Below are 12247 nucleotides of genomic sequence, written 5' to 3' on the forward strand. Positions count from 1 at the left end.
AGCTATTGCAGAGAACATATTTGTCACAACGGCAAATGGAAAGAATTGATAACTAACGAGTACCTTGATGATCACTCCATTTCACCGCAGATATTTATAGCAGCAGTTGAATTTTTTAAAAACTGAGTAAGAAACTCAGAATCCTGCCATCAAAGCACTGGCAGGTGTTGCATCTTTTGTTGCCGAGGGCCACTAAAATTTGAACCTGTCGTGACTTCATTCAACAATTGTAGCTTTTAATAAACCACTGTGTTCGCATTTATGAAAGGTACTCTGATGTGAAAAATTGAAGTAGTTTGTCCTCTCATACTTCTGGCTTGTCCCTCACTTTGTCAGTAACAGGTATGCATTTCATGACCATAAAATAGTAGAGGAGGATATTGTGACCGTAAAAGTCCGTTTCTTTTTATTCGATCGTTATAGTCATTTTAATGCCTTTTAGTGTTTCTGGATGATTAACTATTTTACAGAGCCGTGGAACACTTGAAAACCAAAATGCAGTGTGCTGCCAGTTGTAGATCAGTCAATTCAAGATAAAGGATTTCTAAAATGAAAATGGAAGTCCGTGGGAAGGCTAGACTGGACTCACAGAAACTTGCTACATACCTTTTCTGGAACATATGTAATGCATAATTGGTTTACAGTTGTTGCTAAAAGAAATTTACATTCAAATACTAACTAAGTACCTTTGCACAAGTTTATAGCAGATAGTTGCTTTTCAAGACCAGTTAGTTGATTCACGGGAGACACAAGCCATTTTCTGATGGGCAAGGGTGGGTTTTCCTGAATGTCATTGCAACCCCAGCAGTGACCTGACCACTGGATAGCAAGTTTTAGGAATTAATTTGGTTTTGATTGAAGTAATATCCTTTCCAAATTGCTAGGATTGATTCTCCCCTTCCACCCCCAGACTGAAGCTATTGTTTTATTTAAAATGGTTCACTTGGGTTGAAGTCATTTATTAACAGAATAACAAGTCTGTAAGTTAGTAAGCTTGTTTAATGTCTAGGACAATGGTTCTTGAAGTGTGGTCCTGGAACCAGCAGCATCAGCATCACCTGGGAGATTGCTAGAAATGCACTATTTTGGAACCCACTCCAGAGCTGCTGAATCAGGAACGTTGGAGGTGAGGTCTGTCCATCCGTGGTTTAGCAATCCCTCCAGGTGATCCTGATGTACTCTTAAGGATTGCGAACCTCTGGTCTATGGTCATTAACCTAATGCTTATACAAATCAGAATTGTGTGTGTCCCTTTTATTTTCAGTATGTATTATTAATTGAGAAATACGGTGAAAAGAGGAAATTGTTTCAGATTAAATCAATACTAAATCCCTACTCTTTATAGGTAGTAAAAGTAGGACCAGCTCCAGAATCAGAAGGATTCCTTTGCCTGTTTAAAAAATATAGTTGCAGATTTGAGACCATCTGGTACAATATGCTCTCACCTGAAGAAATCTAATGTCATATTCTATTGTTGCTGGATTCTGAAGTTTAGCTTCAGGAAAAAAAGAGAGTTGGGTTTTGGAAGCTATTTTATGACTGAAATCAAATGAAAATATCTTTTGGAATTGCTTGTTTACATAGAAATAAGTGTTTTAGCACCAGCATTGATAGACTTTGCTGGGCCTCACCATCTTAGATTATTTTTATTTCACAGAAGATTGATGTTTTAAGCTTTTGTGGAGAAGATTATACTGGACATTTTGTTTTTCTTAAACAGAAGGAGAAGTGACACTATTTGTCCTGAAGACAGGTTTAGGATCGAAAGATGGGGTTTTTTTTGTTTGTTTATTTGTTTGTGTATTGTTTTGAGTCTTTTAGGCAAATTTAAATATGCACGGAAACTACGGATATTCTTTTTTACCTGTAAACTGGTAGCTTACTGTTCAGTTACACACAGGGTGTCAGAAAGCTGAATCAGGAAGTCTGAAAAGTAACACAAAGGAAACTTAAGCACTATTTATTATATGTGGGCTCTATATAAATCAAAAGGATAAAAAATTGCTCTTTGAAAGGAAACAGTGTTTTGGCTAGTTGCAGTTCTGTCCAGGATAGTGAATATGAATAATTTTATTTTCTTATTTGGTTGCTTATAATTTCGAGGTCATGGGAATTTTTCTCTTATTGTCTCTCTCTGAGTAGTAAAATCTAACCTGTGTTGATCTAACTGAGGAAAAATAATGGATTGTACTAAATTGCCCCCCACTCCCAAATTCCCTTATGTGTTAGCTGCCCAGAAGCATATGTAATTACTTGATTCTAACCCATGGAGAGTGATGCGTTTGTATTGACCACTTTTCTATCCTTCTGTGAGGAAAGGACTAATATAGTACCTTAAATAGAACTGTCTCCATGGCAATGGGCAGTCAGCTTTTGACTTTGAGACTCATAAAAAAGGAAATTTAGAGAGGCATTTTCATGGTCTAAAATAGCAGTGCAGCGAAAGTGAGGTATGAGAATATTTCCTGTCAGTTATTGCATGTCTGATTAAGCTAGCATATCTCTTTTTTTTTTACATAGCACTTTTTATCTGAGCATTTCAAAATGCTACACAATTCCTTCTCTTAATTAATGAGTGATAATCATTATCTTCAGATTAATGGAAAACTGGAGAAGCTCAGATGTATGTTTAGGATTGGGACCCCTGTCTGTGAAAAAAGAAAGGCGGGGGAGGGGGGTTGCCTAGCTTTAGTTGTAATTTTATTCTCATGAAGAATAAAAATACTGAGTTATGGGTCGTTCTTCATTATATTGAAATAGAGTTCTCTGGGGAACACTGGAAGCAATGACAAGATTACAAATCAACACTTTATGCTTATGTTTCCCCCCTAACTGCTTCCTATAATTATGAGTCTCTGGATCAGTTCTGTTTAAAAGACTGTCCTGGCAACCTGCCTGCCTTCCTTGTTCCTTCTCGCATCTATACCCACTTAAGAGGCAAAACTTTGGTTGGGCCACCCAGCTTTCAGTAAAGGTCAGTGAGCGTACTGTATCCTAGGGGCTAAAGAATGAGACCACATTATCATTTGTAATCTTTCGTCTTTTCTATATTTCCTTCTTGACTAAGCCTTATCTCAGTATAGGGTTAATTTCCAGTTGAATCATGTCTTACCTTTAAAGTATCATCATTAAATGCTTAATAGTCTAAGGTTACTTTTAACAAGGGAATTCATGAAACAAACACGCGACATAAATGCAGTGGAATACTGGGCAGCTCTTAGGATTAGATCTATGTATTGAAGTGAACTGATGTCTATAACAGGTTGCTGAGTGGAAAAGACTTTTTTTTTTTTCCAGGATGTGAAGTTTTTCATATTTATTTATTTATTTTTCATTTTCATTTTCAAAAAGGTAAAGAGATACAGAAGAGTTAGACTCCAAAATTAATAGTATCAATTCCTCTGTGATGGGATTACTGGAAATTCTTTTTTTATCTTTTACTTCCCTTCATTGTCCTTCGTTTGTTTTAACAGTAAACACGTATTTCACAAAATTTTAAGAGCTATTACTATTTTGAAATAATAAGTTGAACAAATAATTTAATGGCAGGATAGTGCCGAGAGTAAATCCAAATGAGATGGTAAATTAAAGGCCCATTGAGACAAAAACAAAAGCTCATAGATTTAATAGATATCCATAGTAGCTGTGGGTAAATTGCCAAGGGAATAATAATGTGTGTGTAGGTGGTTAATAAGGACTCAGATATGTAGGCATAGATGTACACAATCTGGAAAGGAATGAAGGTATTGTAGCTCTCTGTTATCATATTAGTTATTCCAGGATTTCTCTTGAGGAACCTGATGTCGTTACTAATATTTAAACAGAAAATTAGTTTTTCTCTTTAATTTTGAATTCAAAAGATAGCTATAGTTGTATTGTTTTGCCTTTATACCATGTGGTAGATAAGACTTACTGTATAAATTCCAGGAATTTATCAATTTTTAATTCGAACACCATCTATTAATCTAGAGGTGTTACTTATTAGGACCTGAAGATAGGAATAGGTGGTTACTTTATGAATAATTTAGTTAATTAATAATTATATTCCAGCATTTTTGAAGAATAAGAGGGTATGCATAGTATAACCTAGGTTTCAGAGAGCTTACTGTGTGGTTGGAGAGAAATATATTTTCTAGATAACTATGAAAGAAGGTAAAAATGGAAAACATATATTATTTTGGCGTTTTATAGATATTTATCAATTATTACTTGTCTTTAGCAATTGCGAAGGCGTGAATAAAATGTCGATCGTCTAAATACAATGTGTGGAAAAGGATAGTTAAATATTAAATACTTTTTAAAAATTTTCAAGGCAGAATGATGTGATCTTGGTGACTATTTTTAATGATTTTTTTAAATCTAAATTTTAATTTTTGAAAATGATCATCACTCAGTAAGGAGTATCTATAACCAATTATTTTGTTAATGAGGGTTTCTCACTTAAGTGGCCGTATTTTCCAATTCCGTTTTCCATTCTTAATTGTCTGGGTCATTTGTTGAGCAAAATATTGAGTTAAAGGACTACTGTGAGCCAATTAATAGTTTTGTAAATCCAGTCTGTGCTATAAATCTCTCCTTTAACTTGTTTGATAATGTTTAAACATTTTGACTAGTTACATGGTGCTCTGAGAACTCAGTGTTGCCTAATTCCAATAACAGCAAATATGTAGTTGGTAATATGGCACTGTTTTAAGCAGTTTACAGGTATTCATTCATTCACTCATATAATTTTTCTCACTACCTGTTTAATAGCTTGCTATTTACCCCTTAGGTGAGGGAGAGATTCCCAACTCTGGGTCATGGCGATGGCCAGACACACAAAACATTGGACAGATGAGATGAGCAGTCTGTTATGTATACTCACAGTCCAAGGGAAGAAAACACTGCACGTCACACAGGGCCACATGGCGGTTGTGTTCAGGAGTGAATGACCACGGTCTGTGGGGAAAAAGGCTTTTGTCGTATCAAGAGGTTAAAATACCCCCTGGCTCCTGTGGGAATCTGTGATTGGCTTATTTGAATAATTCCATTGGCTGATAGGGAACTGAAACCTTCTACTCGGGAATAAGCAGGAATTGTACCTGGTCCATTGGTGAGGAGAGTTGTTTGGCCCGGGGACCTTATCCATGGTGAACAGTGTAAGGATAGGACTTTGTAGTTAGGCTATTTGAGATCCTCCTCGTTTTATTAGATGTCAAGGCAGCACATGATATTGAGCCTTAATTTTAGAGTTCACGCCATACTACCCTTTCAGGTAGGTACTAGTATTAGCCCCATTTCATGGGATGAAGTTACCAGGTACACCAGGTAACTTGCTTAAAACTATGACAACCATGCCCTCAACTATTTTCTTGTACGTTTGCTTTCCCTCAACCTAGATGGAAATTCTCAGTATCCGAAAAGAAAAGCGTATAGAAATGAACTAACTCGGCATTTTTATTACTAATTGCCAACGAGTTTTCATCTAAGTGCCCTGATGATTTTATTTCATTTCTTTTCATAAGTCTATAAACTCTAGTATACTTCAATATATTTGCATTTCTTGATTGAGAATTGCTACACGTAGTTCTTATGAAGAGAGGTGATAGTTTGGTTTCTTCTTCAGAGAGCCTTTGAAAGCAGAAAAATAGTAAGATAATTTAGATTTTATTTTATCTAACATAGAGGGAATGGTCTACTGGTCTTCATTTCTAAAGGCTAGTATTTCTATGAGTAAGTTATATTTTTGATAAATAGGTAAGATACCTTTTGGTTGATAGAAATTTTGCTGGTTTGCTTGATTACAACCTTAGAATTTACAGACTTGATTTGTCACTTGATTGTCCCTGTTGTTTTATAAACATACTTTATTATACACCAAGAAGTAATTGGTTATTATCTGAGATATATATCGTATTTTTTTACTCTGCTGGTGTCAGGGCATCTCAATATTCTTGATACAGTTGGTCATCTTTTCCTGTGAGTTTGGTTTTCAAATAATGCAAATCTAATTATAAATTGCCTAAATTAACTGTTTTTGTTCTTAAAAAAAAAATAGGACCAAATCTTTGATGTAAGGAAGATAAATATTTTTATAGAGCATTATTTATAATAAACTATATGACATATTTAAAGGCAAATTTTCCACATTTGAGTTCCTCTCATTCCCTTCATCTTGCCTGTGAACTTTGTCAAGTTAACTTTTTTTACATGAAACAATTTAACTTCGATGTGTTAAAGAGTCTTGAGTCTGGGATAGTGGGATGATGATAATAAATTTCTTTAGTCTTCCTTGTTTTTTTTTTTTTTTAAGTGTATTTACTTTTGAGAGCGGGGTGGGGGGGGGCAGGGTAGGAGGGAAGGGGCAGAGGGAGAGGAAGAGAGAATCCCTTGCGGGGCTTGAACTGAGGAACTGTGAGATCATGACCTGAACTAAAACCAACAGTCAGCTGCTTAACTGACTGAGCTACCCAAGCGCCCCAATAAGACTTGTGTTTAAGTGATACAGTGTTGGAATGCAACATGCTGTCAGTTCTTCTAGAACACTTCTGCAAATCTGTTCCAATTGATGGGTTAGGGAAGGATTTGAGCATAACGGTGAATTTTGTATTTGCTTTGTGCAGTTTCATCTGTGAGAAACACGAGGTAAATTCAGAAAAGTACACCCATCTGATCTGACCTACCTAGGAATACCGGAAACACACGTACCTCGAACATCTGCCCTTTTCCTCAGTGCTCATAACCAGTGTTATGAGTTCCACCCATACTCATCTGGTGTTAGAGCTTTCCATCCGATTTCCCATCATCCTCTTTCCACTGCTTTGTAATTCAAAAATGGGGTGGGAGGATGTAGTACTAACAATAAGCTAATGCATTTCTTAATGCAGGAAGGTCTTAGGAAAACATAATCCAGAATGAAGGGAAATTAGTAAATCGTATCAGAAATTCTATCTAAAATTTGAATATAGGGCTACTTTTCATTTTATGCCCACTATATTCCTGACCCAGTACTGGGCTTTTTCTTCATACCTTATCTCATTCCATTTTCATAACAATCTCACAAAGTTGAGATACAATCCTTACTTTATGAAAGAATAAATTGAGGTTTGAAGAGATTAAATATTTACCTGCTGCTTGGATGCTACCGTGTTACCGTTATAATGTATTACTTTTCTTTTTCTCTGGGGAAATGTGTATTTTTTGAAACACTGGTTTATCTTTTTGTAATAAGCAAAGCACTATCGTTCTCCAAATTAGACAAAACACATTTTCTGGGGAAAAGAGTTTGTTAGCTTTTGTGGAGAAGGACACCAAAGCCTTATAATGTTGTAGAATATTACCATTCAAGACTGAAGAATCTGTATTTTGTGTTTTGCCACTATAGAAATAAATGTGACTTCGGTACTTCTGAAGGAACTTAAACCATGCCCTCAGTTCCATGTAACATTCTTATTTGAAACTTCCATGCTTTTCTCTAAGATCAAGTAATAACATTAACAAAATACAAAAGAAATTATTGGCTATCTGAAATGCAAGAGCCTGTTTAGTGTGTTAAAGTATGTAAAAATATTTACCAACTAAATCTTGCTGGTTAAATAATCACATGTCTAATCAGACTGTTATTAAAAATAATTTTAGTCACATGGGCAAGAGTGATTTAACTTTGGCTAAGTTCACTTCTGCTCTTGATCATAATTTAAAATCACCATTTGATTCGTCTTTAGTTTTAAATGTTTATTTTTGAGAGAGAGAGAGAGAGAGAGAGAGAGAGAGAGAGATGGAGCACAAGCAGGGGGAAGGGCAGAGAGAGAGGGAGAGAGAGAATCCAAAGCAAGCTTCAGGCCCTGAGCTGTCAGCATGGAGCCTGACACAGGGCTTGAACTCATGAGCCATGAGCCACAAGATCATGACCTGAGCTGAAGTTGGACACTTAACCTACTGAGCCAGCTAGGTGCCCCAGCATTTGATTAGTCTTTAAATCCTCTAAAAATTATCACTGGACTAGTTCTATTGGCTTAGAAATGTACTTTGTGAACTTAGTCTTTAGGTCTTGGTACCACTTGTGCTGAAGGAACTGAATTGTTCCCACTCTAATACACCGATCTTGGAGCAAAGATAGTCTGGGGTGCAACTAAGAAGACTAAAAGTCTTTGCTTTAGAAAGTAAAACTAGGCTTTGAAGGGCTATCAATAAAAACTCATGGGGAAGATCTATAGCTTCAGCCTTTGCCATTTGGACGCTGCTATTTGGAACCCAGCTGCCATACTGGAAGGAGGCCAAAGCAGCCCATGTGGAGGAGAAGCATGACACCCCAGCCAGTAGCTAGCACCTGCCAGCCATTTGAGGGAGGCACCTTGACCTAGTAGCCAACCTACACACTCTGATAGTTGTGTATCTGTTTGACATACTGATGATCATATGACTCTTCTTTTAGAAGAGAAGAAAATGTATTTTGGGGAAATTGCATTCTAGTGAAGAAATAGCTGAATTTGAAGACTGGTTAAGATTATGTGAATTCCCTAAAAAATAAGTTATGGAAAATGGACTCACTGAGTCATCCTTAATGGTGAAGCTAAAATTCTACATTATTTATATTTTTTTAATGTTTATTTATGTGTGTGTGTGTGTGTGTGTGTGTGTGTGTGTGTGTGTGTGCGTGAGGGAGGGGCAGAGAGAGAGGGGGACAGAGGATATGAAGTAGGCAGTGTGCTGACGGCACCCTGATGCGAGGCTCGAACTCACGAACCGTGAGATCATGACCTGAGCCGAAGTTGGGTGCTGAACCTTCTGAGCCACCCAGGCGCCCCTGCAATACATTTTTAAATAGAAATATCTGAGAACAAGACCATACATCACTGTGAGGACTTTGAAAGATCATTTACAATACTAGATTATAAAGATTTTTAATCTTATAAAGCAGCATGGATCTTTATAAGAAATAGATTTTGTTTTAAGGTTTTTTTTAGAGTATAGTATGTTTTCTTAACTGGATCATTTATACAGAACATAGAGTGTAGAACACTAAAAAGGTTTTTAGATATGTTTAAAGTGAAAGTCATTCCGTTCTAAAAATATGCAAATTATATAGTATATCTATAATGGGTTATTTTCTATTTATATTTCTATAAAGTGTTTTATAAAATTTTACCAAAAATTCAAAATCTGAGTTTATCAGCTTATTAATAGATTAAGTAAAATGGCTATCTAAAATATAATGTTTGTTTTAAACTAATAAAGACAATGAGAAGGTAATTTGAAAGCATTTTGGTTATTTTGCTTCTGAAAACTCTTTTTCGGCATTTAGGGTTGCTCACAGCATTCTGTAAAACCAGAGAATGTGAATACAAAAAGGCCCTTAGAGATCATCTCTTTCACTTTTCAAATGAGAAAATTGATGCCCTGGAAACTGATCAAGGTCTCTCAGTGCTTAAGAAGGGAAGAGAACTCAGGTTGTTGATACCTTTTTCATTGTATCATTTTGCCTGTAGCATTTAGTTACATAGTATTCTGTTTATTATTGTTTGAGGTACCTATATCTAATCGCACCAACTAGTTGTAAATTCCTTTAGGTAGCTTTTCTACTTTTTATAGTCTTGAAAGAGCAATTATGTAAGCTATTGAACAGTGAAGAATTCAGGTAGTGCATACTGATTGATTGGTTGGTTGATTTGAATGTGTGTTTTTAACTTGGAATGTCCAGTGCAATACTCTGGTTCCTAGTCTATGTCTTTTTAGTGCTTAAAAATTAGTAAAGCTTAGATCATATGAATCATCTTTATTTTGAGTTAACTAAAACACTAGGGATTTCGTCTACTAACACTCAAGCCTTAAGAAGAGGTTGTCCTTGGGGCGCCTGGGTGGCGCAGTCGGTTAAGCGTCCGACTTCAGCCAGGTCACGATCTCACGGTCCGTGAGTTCGAGCCCCACGTCAGGCTCTGGGCTGATGGCTCGGAGCCTGGAGCCTGTTTCCGAGTCTGTGTCACCCTCTCTCTCTGCCCCTCCCCCGTTCATGCTCTGTCTCTCTCTGTCCCAAAAATAAATAAAAACGTTGAAAAAAAAATTTTAAAAAAGAAGAGGTTGTCCTTAGTTTTTAAGTTAAATTAGTTACATAGAAGGATAAAGAAGAGAAGGGTGCATGAATAGCATCTGTATACAAGCTAATCTGGAAAATGGGAGGAGATATCAGAAGAATAACAAATTGGAGAAAGTCTTTTTGATAATTAGAAGATAACTTTCAGAGAATTTAATTGTAACATAATTACAGCTCTTTCAATCAAAACTACACTGAGAATTTTGTTGCCAAAACAAATTCAAAATATTTGGATGTGGAATAATTCTATTCAGCGTTAAGTGTCTCTGTGTGTGTGTGTGTGTGTGTGTGTGTGTGTGTTGTGTGTATGTGTTAGAAGTAGCATGAGTCTATGATGATAATAATTGCTTAAGATGGTTGTTGTCCAAAAGTAGCTACTTAATATCATTAAATGTATAACAGTCTTAGTAATGTATAGAGATGTTATATGACCAGTCAACATTTATTGAGCAAAATGTTTAAATTTATTATCAAATAAGATGGAACCCTTCTTTTATTTTTTTAGTTTTTTTTTAAGTTTATTTTATTTATTTTGAGAGAGAAAGAGCACACAAGTGGAGGACAGAGAGAGAGAGAGAGAGAGAGAGAGAGAGAGAGAGAGAGAATCCTTCTGCACTGTCAGTGCAGAGCCCAACATGGGGCTCGATCCCACAAATGTGAGATCATGACCTGAGCTGAAGTCAGTAGTCAGATGTTTAACCAACTGAGCCACCTGGGCACCCCTAGAACACTTCTTTTAGAATTGTGTTAGTGAAACAGAGGGAAAATCCATTTAAAGGTATGATCAGGTGTCATTTAAGTGAGAACCCAGAAGAGGATCGGTTTGAATGACTCAATGTAGAGAATGTAGGAACTGAGTGAGGTCTTGTGAGAGGAGTTGGCAACACTTTAATAAATACGAAGAAGAGGGGCACCTCTGTGGCTCAGTCAGTTACACGTCAACTCTTGGTTTCGGCTAGGGTCTTGATCTCACAGTTCATGGGATCATCCCCCACTGACAGTGCAGAGCCTGCTTGGGATTCTTTCTCTCTCTCTGTTTGTACTCTCTCTGTCTCTCAAAATAAATAAATGAACTTTTAAAAAGTATGAAGGGGGCGCCTGGGTGGCTCAGTTGGTTAGGCATCTGACTTCGGCTCAGGCCACGATCTCACGGTTCGTGAGTTCGGGCCCTGCATTGGGCTCTCTACTGTCAGCCTCGAGCCAGCTTGGGATCCTCTGTTCCCTTCTCTCTCTTTTCCTCCCCCACTTATGCTCTTTCTCTCTCTCTCAAAAATAAATAAACCTTAAAAGAATTTTTTTAATATGAAGAAGGAATGTGGCATTCCACCTAGACGTTCAAGGACAAAGGAACAAAAGGCACAGGAATATGCAGGGGCACCTGGGTGTCTCAGTTGGTTGAGCATCCGCCTTCAGTTCAGGGGCCATGATCTTGCAGTCTGTGAGTTCGAGCCCCGTGTCGGGCTCTGTGCTGACAGCTCAGAGCCTGGAGTCTGCCTCGGATTCTGTGTCTCCTTCTCTCTCTGTCCCTCCCCCACTCATGTTCTGTCTCTCAAAAATGAATAAATTTTTAAATTTAAAAAAATTTTTTAAAACAGAAAGAAATATGCCAAAGAGTTTTTGGGAGTCAGCACGCCAGGGTAGCTGACGTGAAGTGCTCGTGTCAGGACACTTGGAAAACACATACTGGAAAGCTATGCAAGGGGCAGAAGGTTGAAAACTTTGCCTTCTTCTTTCTACTGTCCCCTTCCTCCCCCCACCGCACCCCCATAGCTGGGGATATAATGATGTATTAAAATGGGATAGTGGTGGTGGAAATGGAACACATATTCATCCCCAAAAGAGACCTTGTGAGCTGGTAGTAAGATAACCTAGTGTGAGGTTGCTATTGAATGTTAGAGTGTCCTGAATGGTAGGAAGTGCATGCCTTCAAAGTTTTGTTTTGTTTTTAATTTTTTTATTTTAGAGAGAGAGGGCACATGAGCAGGGGGAGAGGGGCAGAGGGAGAGAGAATCTTAAGCAGGCTCCACCCTCACCACAGAGCCCGATCTGGGGCTTGATCTCAAGACCCCGGGATCATGACCCGAACCCAGATCAAGTGTCCGATGCTCAACCGACTGCGCCACCCAGGCACCCTGGAAGTGTGGGTCTTTAAATGTGGATGAAAATAATCAAACACTT

General features: G+C 37.4%; 1 protein-coding gene and 1 long non-coding RNA gene across 2 annotated transcripts in view; one reads left to right on the plus strand and one right to left on the minus strand.

Moving 5' to 3' along the window:
- SESN3 (sestrin 3) overlaps positions 1–12247 on the plus strand; it is a 74060-nt gene that overhangs the window by 15626 nt on the left and 46187 nt on the right. The gene's annotated exons all lie outside the window — the stretch shown is intronic.
- LOC122483191 lies at positions 4357–6018 on the minus strand. The gene is made up of 2 exons (XR_006297325.1): positions 4982–6018; positions 4357–4737 (listed from the first exon to the last, which is right to left on the minus strand). It is a non-coding gene; the product is annotated as an uncharacterized LOC122483191 (long non-coding RNA).

This window comes from Prionailurus bengalensis, chromosome D1 (genome assembly GCF_016509475.1).
Source record: "Prionailurus bengalensis isolate Pbe53 chromosome D1, Fcat_Pben_1.1_paternal_pri, whole genome shotgun sequence".
In the NCBI taxonomy this organism is placed as follows: domain Eukaryota; kingdom Metazoa; phylum Chordata; class Mammalia; order Carnivora; family Felidae; genus Prionailurus; species Prionailurus bengalensis.